General features: G+C 35.1%; 1 long non-coding RNA gene across 2 annotated transcripts; it reads left to right on the forward strand.

The window, feature by feature from the left end:
- The first annotated feature begins 2,595 nt into the window (after positions 1-2,595).
- Positions 2,596-8,879, forward strand: LOC129880543 (uncharacterized). Of its 2 annotated transcripts, XR_008765428.1 has the most exons (4): positions 2,596-2,996; positions 3,118-3,246; positions 8,234-8,317; positions 8,614-8,879. It is a non-coding gene; the product is annotated as an uncharacterized LOC129880543 (long non-coding RNA). The 2 variants fall into 2 exon arrangements; XR_008765427.1 differs by lacking the exon at positions 8,234-8,317 and having other exon boundaries at positions 2,609-2,996.
- Positions 8,880-11,214: the final 2,335 nt, after the last annotated feature.

Below are 11,214 nucleotides of genomic sequence, written 5' to 3' on the forward strand. Positions count from 1 at the left end.
CTCAGAAGCCATTGTTGGCTCCCAAGCGAACCACTTGTCCTGATCACACATTCATTCAACGGAAGACTTAGTTTAAGAGAAAAACAAATCTTAGTGGACTAACTCAATCATCAATCTCCATTATTCTAATCAGAGACATAGTTTGAAAGAAAACTAATCAAGAGTTAAAGACATCAAAATAAATCCATCACTATCTAGTCTATGAAGCCTCTATCTCTACTACCTAGATGGTTCCAATAACATGTTTATGGCTACCTAAAAAAAACTACTCATAAGCAACGGAAAGAATGAATATGATCCCTCCGAAGACAAGGAGTTTTCCCACCATCAGGAAAGAAATAGAACTTCAACTAAGCGTCTGATGATGATCTCTAATACCTGTCTCTGCATCATAAAATAATGCTAGCCCAAATAGACGTCAGTACGTGGAATGTACGAGTATGTAATATGACAGAATGAAATAACAATACACCAAAGGTACTCAAGATAGAATGAAACTCACCCAACTCAGTATGATATGCAAGTATAAAATATAATAATGCTTTAAGAAGGACTAATATACAACTTTTTCAAAACATGTCATATACTTTCATGCACAATCTGAGAGTCTCTCTTAACCGACAACAGTCCCACAACCTATAACTAGGTGATGCACAATGAACCGATGTCGTTTTTATGTCCGTCCAACACTTGCCAAGGTAAAGGACGAATCTACCTATCTGGATCCACCAATCAATCAAGTCTTATCTTTTCAGGACAATGAAATAGGGAAACATCCAACTTTAATGGTTCAATCCTCTCCTACACTAGCTACGTAGTTATTCATTTTTACTCTTGCTCAATTCGGTGCTCGATACTACTCCCAAAACTCAATATGCTCATACAACTTAAACAAATTAGTTCAATCAAAACTTTCAACTAGTCTCATTGGACTCCCATCGAATCTCAATCTCATCTCAATCATTATGCTCTTTTAAATCAACTTAATCCACTCCACTCATTGAGATTAAATACTCAACTCATTTAAATCTCTTTAAAATATGTAATTTTGACTCAAAATAATGCATAGCGATATCAAGATCAAAACGGTTAAAATCTTAAAGACTCTTTCAATTCAACTCTGGCTTGACTCATGATCAAATCATCAAGTTCTTTCAGAAATATAATTTTGAAAATCAATCATAACTCATTAAAACTTTGTCTCAAAACCATCAATTATGCTCAAGATATCCATGTTCAAAATAATGAAAAAATCAATTTATGTGAAAAACACAAACTCTTGTACAATCAATACTCAAAATAAAATATAATATTCAATTAGGGTTCATGTGAGTGAAGACATGAACATACATCTAAATCAAATACTCAACCCATGAACAACATCAATACGTATTTTAGATATGTACAAGGAACCCAAAAGACAATAGATAACTCAAGAATTCAATTCAAGGAACTCAAAATCTCCAACTCAACTCGACTTGAATCAATAAAGATGAAGGGGCACGTGGATGGACTCGGTCCAATGTTATGTTAGCCTTACATACCTGACTTGAAGAACAAATCAAGGATTTGACGGCCTTACTTGAAGAACTTGAACTCTAGCCCTCCTTCTCTTCTCCAATTCTTGCTCTCAATATTCTTAGGTGTTTTTTTTGAGAGAAAACTCCTTTGAAACTGATATGGGGGCGGAATTGTGATCCCTAATGTAGTGGGTTAGATATAGGAAGGGTGGTAAAGGTACGGAATGCCCTTTCCTCAAGAAAAATCTTAAAAAGTGGGTCAAGAGGCCTGCAGGCGCGATAGTGGCGCGCCGCGCCAAAGCCCCAACTACTGCAGATAGATTCGGGCGCGTTAGTGGTGCACTGCACCAAGCCCTCAAACTGCTGTAGCGGTAGTCTTTGGTAAAACAGTCATAATCTTTGACTCGGAACTTGGAATGAGGAAAACTAAGTGGCGTTGGAAAGAAGATTCAAAGACCTTTAATTTGATAGGTCATGGGATACCTAACTCTTAATATTTTGAATGTTATGGTCGTTTAAATTTGACCCTTATATAGACTCATCTAAAAACTTAGCCGATGGAAATTCTTTGGACTTGGCTTGACGTTAGAGATACCTAAAGATCTTAAACCACATCTAATGCACTTTAAATACTTAGTAATTGATCTTAGATCGTATATACAATTTGAAGTCTTCGATTCGAAGCCTATACGCATACGAAGAATGGTCCGAATCTTAGCGTAGAATTTTTCGAGGTGTAACGGGACTGGTTACATTCGTGTTATGCCTTAGTTGAATGCAGAACCAGAGTCATAAAGTTTCAATTTTCCAATGATCTAGTCTTAGAGTGGAAGGGTAGTTCCACCTAACCTAAAGGTTGTTTCATCCCTTATCTTAAGACCACGAAAATGATCTCAAAGGGTTATATTTACCATATAGTCTGGGTCAAAGATTCAAATATTGAGACCCCATATCTTCTGTCAGTCCCTATAGTGTGTGAGGTTCCAAAAGTCTTCCTATACTATCTTGCCACTACTAGAAATTAGGCCTACGACAATGTATTTTTTAGCAACGCTTTGGCAAACCATTGCTATAGAGGGTCTATTGCAATGGTTTGAACCGTTGCCAAAAGGATTAGGTGGTTTTGATACTATTTAGTGATAATTCTGTTGCCACTGTGTGGTTGCAATAGACATACCTATAGTAACAGTTATTAGAACCATTGCCATAAAGTCATCTATGGCAACGCTTAATGAAAAGTATTTTCTATTGAAAAGTATTTGCTAAAACCCGCCAAAAACCTTTCATTTTTTTTAATTTCCTAAATCTATGTAAGATATGATAGAAATAAGGAAACATTTGTTAAATTCATTTCTCTCACAAACAACCACAACACTAGAGCTCTTCTTCTCCCTTGTCTAACCAAGCAAACATTTGCATCGATTCAGGCAAACTTGTGGTGAGCTTGTGAAGTTTTGCAGTGATATCAATCTTATGGTAAGGAAACTTAAACCCATTTTTTTTACACTTCATCTCTACCATTTTAGGTCAAATTTAAACCATTTTTATCTTCAAATCTAAACCTATTTCTTTCTTCGAATTTCTTGTTAAATCTAAGGAAATGGAGGGCTGGAAGTTTCATCATGAAATCTGAGAAATATTTGAGGTTTCTTCCTCAATTGCTGGGGGTTTTCTTCTTCAATCTTTGAGGTTATAGCTAAAGATACTACAAGTTTGAGCTTTTGAGGTTTTCTTCTTGAATCTCTTCTGTTTTCTTTAATCTTTGAGGTGTGGTTAGTGTATTTGATATATTTCTTCAGATTGTGGGTTTTTCCATTAGAGTATTGCTACTGTGGGTATAAAGTTTTGTTGGTAGCTATGGTGAAATTGTTTACTCCAGATGATTTTTCTCTTGACATAGATGTTGGATTTCTTGTTCCATGAGTTATTCAATCGGTTTGAAGCTATTTTTTAAATTTCTGATAATTGATTTGTGTGACTATACCCTTGGATTGATGATGTCTTCAAGATTTCACCTCTCGCTTGAGTAGAATGTGAGAAATTTTTCTTTCATTAGTTTTGAAAATTTTTGTTGGAGCAACAGAAAACAAGGCATTAGCAGGAAAATGGAAAAAATTAAAACTTTCTACTGGTTGGTATTAGAAACTCAAATAAATGTAGTCATGTTATGCATGATCCAAAAAAGAAAAGCTTTCAGGGACGTTATCGTAAAAAGTAAAACAAACCACAGACCTATGACACTTAAAAATTCATTACTAATTAGAATAATATCAGAATCTTGTATTCAGATTTTGCCACATTTTTCAGTAATCAAGAGAACTTGTTATCATCTAAGGATACATTTGACTATATTGAAGGATTCGTCATTATCAGCAGTACTAGATTGTTGAATTACTGAAAGTCTACTCTCAATCCTAAAGATCCACTTTTAGCTTGCAATTTTAGTTCAGAGAATAGAGTTCTATTCTGCATAGAAATTGCCAAATACTTCAATCCAAAAGACAAAGATAGTACTTATCAGGTAAAATACTTGAAAATGAGTAAACTTTTCATGGCTTTGATAACAGTGAAATATTGACCTTGTTTCCTAAATATTATTATCTGTGTAGTCAAAAGTATCTCTGTAATTCTTAGTTTTCCTTTTAGTAGTTAAAAGTATCTATGAAATTATTTCCTAATCATAGATCTGGTTGCTCTTTAGAATAACATAAAGTAAATTGTTATTTGGTATGAATTATCTCTAAAATTATTTCTAATTGGTATGCCATCTGATTTTCCAATCTTTACTATAAATGCGTTTGTATCATGTCCATAAATTAATTTGAGAATTTTATTTTATGAGTACTAGAAAATTATGCTTGACTGAATATACTAAATAAGAATAATATGCTTGAGTGGTCAAATTTTGCTATTAGTTTTAAACTACATATTCTCCATGTACATTTTGAGATATGTTTGTTCATTTGTAAAACATTGTTGCCTTTTTTATTTCATAGTTTATCATAAATTTGATTGTTTTTATCTTCTTGTGTCACATAGATGTCAATGGATAATTTAGATAGAAGTTGGATGAGTCTCAGATGATGCACTGATGAATATGTTAGTGGCGTGAATGATTTTCTTGATAAGGCATTTAAACGAGTTTCCAAAGGAAATGAAATATTATGCCCTTGCAAAAAGTGCATTAATCGGTATTGGCATTATAGAAATGTGGTGGAGGACCTCCATAAGGGCATAGACCAAGCACACTCTGTCCTGCGTTATTTCTATGTAGTGGAGGCCTGAATAAGGCTGTGCATGACAATTTTCACCCACACACGTGCTTCTTTGTTAAGAAGAGCGTATGGGAACATGTTGTGGTATCCCGGAAGCTCGTGACATACCCACTTTGCTGTTGACCTAGGCCCACATAATGTATGTCGGACATCCCTATATGGTGGTTGAATATTGACTGAATATTCAAATCTGTCAGGGCGGTGGTAGGCAGCTTTGGAGTTTCCAACATCTCGTTTATGGCCATTGGAGATAGAGGAACATCAACCCCTTGCAATGTGATGTAATGAGTGCGCTGATCAGGTTGATAATTTGCATAAAAGTTCCGTACCACGTGCAAATTGCACGGCTTTGGGTCAGTGAACAGGAAATGCATATTCAATTCCTCTATTCTCCTCATGATTTGGGGTAGTCTCTGGCCAATTTTTCTTCGTCAATTGGCATATCGGAGAGATAGTGAGTTCTCCTTCCAGAAATAACAGCTAAGATCAAGTTCTTAACAAAACACAAATAATAAAGAAATTTCGTAAAGAAAATTATTGCCAAATCAGAAAAATTTCCCAGCAACGGCGCCAAAAACTTGTTGCGTCCTAACGCACACGCAAGTGTATGCAATCTCAAAAGTAATATAGTGACCCTTTTTAAGAGCCGGATATCGAGCCCACTGGAAAAATTAATTGGGTGTTAGGTAGCTTTTCAATAAATTAAATTATTCATGCGTATTTTCAAAAGGTTGAGTTCATTTATATCTAAAATGATTATACCAAAAATGATATAAGAAAATGATTCAAAGATATTAGAGAAATTTTATCAATTTAAAGAAGAGTCCCAGGGTTGTAGCACTTATAGATTTCCGGTCTAACATCCTTTACTTTGGTGTCCAATGGGTTTTTCGATTACTGATTTACAGGGTTGATTTTACAATTATGATCTTCCGACCTCTAATTGCCTACTCTTGTTGACAACTTAACTACATCGTTGAGCGGGAATAAGCATGAACCAACAAAAATGCATTAATCATATCATCCTGTTTAGTAACCAAACATGCTGTATAGATATGTGTCACGGTCATTCTATACACGAATTATTCCAGCCAATTCTTGGACAAACATGCTCCCTATATTCTAGTGTTCGATCCCCTTTCTGTCTTCCGAGTTCCTAGTGGACAACAAATTTGTTCTAATGGTGATGAAGCATTAAAACAATCAAAACAAGAATATAAGAGTAATTACAATCAAAAACCCATTTTCAACCAAAGCAAATAAGATTTAAACCTCCATCTTGTGGCTACAACCCAAGAACTAGGTGATTTAGCCACTCATCATTTGTAACATGATTACATAAATCATTACTAACATAAAAACGTGAATTCAATTGAAAGAAAAAAAGAAAATATCAGCAAAAGAAGTTCTTCCTTCGTGTTCTTCAATCCTTTTCCCGACAATCTGATCTACTTTTTAATAAAGTATGTAAATGTGCTATTTATAACACAAAAAATGCGGAGTTAAAGTAGGTGTATTGAAGTCCGCGGTGCGGTCTTGGTTCAGTTCAGTGTAATTTTTTCATTTTCTATGTCGGTGGAAATTTGTTCTATCCAGAACCAGGTCCACGATGCAGACCTGACGCGTCCACACTGTTGAGTCGAATAAATTCCAAGTTTTGGAATTAAATAAGTGAAGCTCAGTGTGCGACGCAGACACTTTTTTATAGTGTATTTTCTTCACATTTTGTTTCCAACTTCTCTTTTGAACTCCACTTTCAATCCGATCATGTTTTGAATGTCCATTCTTTCTCAATTAGCCCTGAAAGTGTTTAATCATGTTGGTTGGTTACAACAATACACAAATATGTAAAAATATGAACTAAACTCTAGCAATTTGCTCTCAATTTCATTATGGGTTTTATTTGCTATTGGGCACATAAATGTACCCAAGATTAATGAAGTTGTCAATTCTTTAACTGGATAAGCAAAAGTATGTGGCATCTTGGAAAGGTGGTAAATTTGCTATCTTTGGATGATGTGAACTTAACCATTCTTAGATATTGAATAGCTCGGAAAGGTGGCAAAATTGCTAATCTTTGGATGATGAGAGCTTGACCATTCATAGATATTGAATAGCTTAGAACGGTGGTAAAATTGCTTATATGTGGATGATGTGAACTTGAATCTGAAACTTGCCGTAGTCATGTTGAATCACAGTTTAGTGAGTATGGTAGAGATAGCACTCCTGGATTTCTTGGTTATAAAAAAATAAAGTTATTTGGTGAATTACAGGATGTACAGATAAATTATCCATCCTTCTAATTATATAGTAATTATATAGCATACTAGAGTACCTAGAAATTCCAATTTTATTCCTTTTAAATTCATGGAGGGGAATTGCCTATGCCAGAGAGCCTCATTCAGCAATGTTTGACAACAACCAATCACTTTATGTAATTGTACTTTCAAGACAACCAAGAATGAGATAGAAATTGTCAAATATAATCTAGAACCACTATTGCTGGCAACTTAGATATGCCTGCTTGCATCTTGTATTACAACCATTGTCGCGGCTGTCAACATTCCTCTTATCAAATACCACCATCTCTTCTTCCTCCCTCTCTGCTAACTCTCTTTTTGCCAGTGCTACTTATAAGAACCACCAATATTTTTTTTTGGCCATTACCTGGTAAAATTTCCTCCTGTGTCTCTCTGTATGTATTTATACACTTACTCTAAAAGGAGTAATATTGATGGAAGGTGGTCAAATGGAAGATGAAACAGAATTGGGCTTTTGCAGTTGGGTTTGGTAATTTGGCTACTGTGTTGGATACGTATTTGAACTTTACAACACTTGAAGATTTAACTTAAAACTTCTCTACAATCTACAACTATTGAGTATTAAAGTATTTGAGAAATCTTTGTATGCTTTGTGGGAGATGTTCTGCTGGCTAAACTTATGCTAATAAGTTGTGTTAAAATTCTGGATCTAACCTCTGTATAGATGCACATTAGCTGGATCTAACATCTGTAAAGAAGTACATAATAAACTTGTCTCTAGTTGAAGTTCAAGCATTATATGTGAATCTCTACTTTTTGATACATAATTGTTGTGGCTGATCTTGGAGTAAAAATCCAATATTTATAAAATCTGAAGATGCAGTACTAGAATTTTTAAAATAGATGGAAGATATGATTCTGGTGCTAAGTAACAATAGAAAAGGATATGTGTTCGATGTAGAAATTCATAATACTGGAAGTCAGATCAACCTTCTTGTTTTCTCCTATATAAGCATCAGACAAGTGCAACTTTATTACTTGTTCTCGTTAAAAGGAATGTATATGCATTTGCACTATATGTAAGTTAAATTATGGAAAAGTTAGTCTTGGAATCGAATGCTCTCTCATTAATGTGCCATCTCAACATTGTGAAATTGTTATGGCTCTTATTTGTTAGTGAAACTGTTGGACGGTTGGAGACAATAAATCTTTAGCACTAAAAGGCTGGCCTATTGCTGACGACACGGATGGAACTGTTATTGTAAGTGCTAATTTGCAGACAGTTGGGTTAAAGGCTACTAAGGTCTATATTTTGTGAGAGTGATGATGTACATATTTTATGTGCTACTTTGCTGACATAGTTGGGCCAAAGGCCACTAATATGATGCACAAGGGATCATCTATTCACTTAATATCGATATAGTACTTCAGCTTTTGTTTGGATTTTGTCCATAGTTTTCATGTCCACTTCGTAATATAAGGTTAACAATACTTAGTGTAGTTAGATATATTTAATTAACACTTTATTAATTAACTTTCATTTATGGTCTTTTATAGGTGGAGAAGATGATCAAGGAGATGATGAAATTGAAGATCTTACTTGATAAAATTGATTGAAAGTTGTAGAAACTTCAAATGTTTTTGTTGGACACTTGTTCTTTTATATTTTGAAACTTCTGCTAAGCTACAATCTTTTGTTTTCTATCAATATGAAACTTGTAATAACTGTTGAAAATAGATTTTGGTGTACTTTTCCTTTATGGATGTTGTGATTGGGATATTTTGTCTTATATATTAATCGTTTTCTTACGTGATTTATAGAATTTTTAGTGTATTATATTTTATATAATGAGTAATATTTATTTTTACGGCCCTTGCTATGATATGTTATTTCTATATAATAAATAATGCTCAAGAAAAATATAAGAATTGTTGCAATATCAATAAAAACCATTGCCATAATATATATATATATATATATATAAAGCGTTGCGATATAAGGAACAATCGTTGCAACAAAATCTATTGCAATGGTTGTTAACCGTTGCAACAAACTCTATTGCAATGGTTGTAATCGTTACCATTGATTCAATATAATAGTCCCTATAGATGGAAGGATAACCATTGCAATAGAGGTACCTATAGCAACACTTTCAAGAACCATTACAGTAACTGTTACAATAGAGTTACAACAATGCGAGCAGATGAGACGGTTGCCAATTCGTAGCCGTAGATCTATGGTAATGGTTTTAGGGCCTATTGCAACGCATATGAAATTGTTTCTACAACACAAATTTCTAGTAGTGTGCTAGAGTCCCTCCTATCAGGGAGATAGACTTTGGGATACATACTCTTCCTGATACGTGACCTATCTCCATCCCTCCTCATAGAATGGATCGTGCTAAGTTCAAAGAATTAAAAGAGCAATTGAAAGATCTTCTAGACAAAGGGTTCATTAGACCTAGTGTATCTCCATGGGGTGCTCCTGTTCTTTTCGTGCGAAAGAAAGATGGTTCTCTCCGAATGTGTATCGACTACCATCAATTAAATAAGGCACCATTAAAAATAAGTACCCACTTTCCAGAATTGATGACCTTTTTTACCAGCTTCAGGGTGCCACCTGTTTCTCTAAGATTGATGATCTCAGGTTCGGGGACCATCAGTTGAAAGTTAGGGAGTGTGATATTTCAAAAACTGCATTTCGAATCCGATATGGTCACTATGAGTTTCTTGTTATGTCATTTGGGCTAACCAATACTCTTGTAGCTTTTATGGACCTTATGAACAGGGTGTTCAAATAGTATCTTGACACATTTGTTATAGTGTTCATTGATGATATCCTGAATCTACTCCCATAGTGAAGAGGAGCATGCTAATCATCTCAGGGTTACTCTTTAGACTCTCAAGGATAAACAGTTGTTCGCTAAGTTCTCCAAGTGCGAATTTTGATTAAAGTCAGTTGCATTTCTGGGCCATATTATTTCCAGTGAGGGCATTCGAGTTGATGATCAGGAGATTGAGGCAGTGAAGAACTGGCCTAGGCTCACCACTCCAACTAACATTAGGAGTTTCTTGGGTCTAACCGGTTATTATAGAAAGTTTGTTGATGGGTTTTCATCTATTTTTGCCCTATTAACTAGAGTAACACAGAAAAAGGTAAAATTTCAGTAGTTTGAGAGTTGTGTGAAGAGTTTTTAAGACCTAAAGGCCCGATTAACTTTTGCTCCGGTTGACTTTGCTAGAGGTGATGCCTCTAGAGTGGGTCTTGGCTGTGTTTTGATGCAGAATGGAAATGTAATTGCTTATGCTTCTAGAAAACTCAAGGTCCATGAGAAGAACTATCCCACTCATGATCTGGAATTTGCTTCTGTGGTGTTTGATTTGAAATTTTGTCTCCATTACCTTTATGGGGTACATGTTGATGTTTTCACAGATCATAAGAGTCTGCATTATGTTTTCACTCAGAAAGAGTTAAATCTCTGACAAAGAAGATGGATTGAGCTCCTTAAGGACTATGACATGAGTGTATTCTATCATCTGGGTAAGGAAAATATTATTGCAGACGCTCTTAGCAGGTTGTATATGCGAAGTGTGGCACATGTAAAAGAAGGTAAAAAGGAACTTGTAAAAGAAGTGCATAGGCTCGCGAGATTGGGAGTCCACCTCTTAGATTCTGATGAGGGTGGTGTAGTAGTTAAAAATGGGTCTGAGTCTTCATTGGTGATTGAGGTGAAGTAGAAGCAAGATAGTGATCCCATATTCGTTCAGTTGAAGATTGTTGTTCACAAGCAGAAAATTGAGACTTTCTCAAATTGTGAGAATGGAATTCTCCGATATCAAGATAGATTGTGTGTTCCATATGTAGATGGATTGAGAGATCAAATTTTGGAGGAGGCTCATAGATCTAGATACTCCATACATCCTGGATCCACCAAGATTTACCGCGACTTGAGAGAAGTATTTTGGTGGAACAGCATGAAGAAGGACATTACTGATTTTTTGGCGAAGTGTCCTAACTGTCAGCAAGTGAAAATTGAGCATCATAGGCTTGGTGGTAAGGCTTAGGATATAAGCATTCTGATGTGGAAACGGGAGATGATTAATATGGATTTCATCACTAGTCTACCTTGTACTCGCTAGCAGCATGATTTCATTTGG

Source organism: Solanum dulcamara, chromosome 2 (genome assembly GCF_947179165.1).
Source record: "Solanum dulcamara chromosome 2, daSolDulc1.2, whole genome shotgun sequence".
In the NCBI taxonomy this organism is placed as follows: domain Eukaryota; kingdom Viridiplantae; phylum Streptophyta; class Magnoliopsida; order Solanales; family Solanaceae; genus Solanum; species Solanum dulcamara.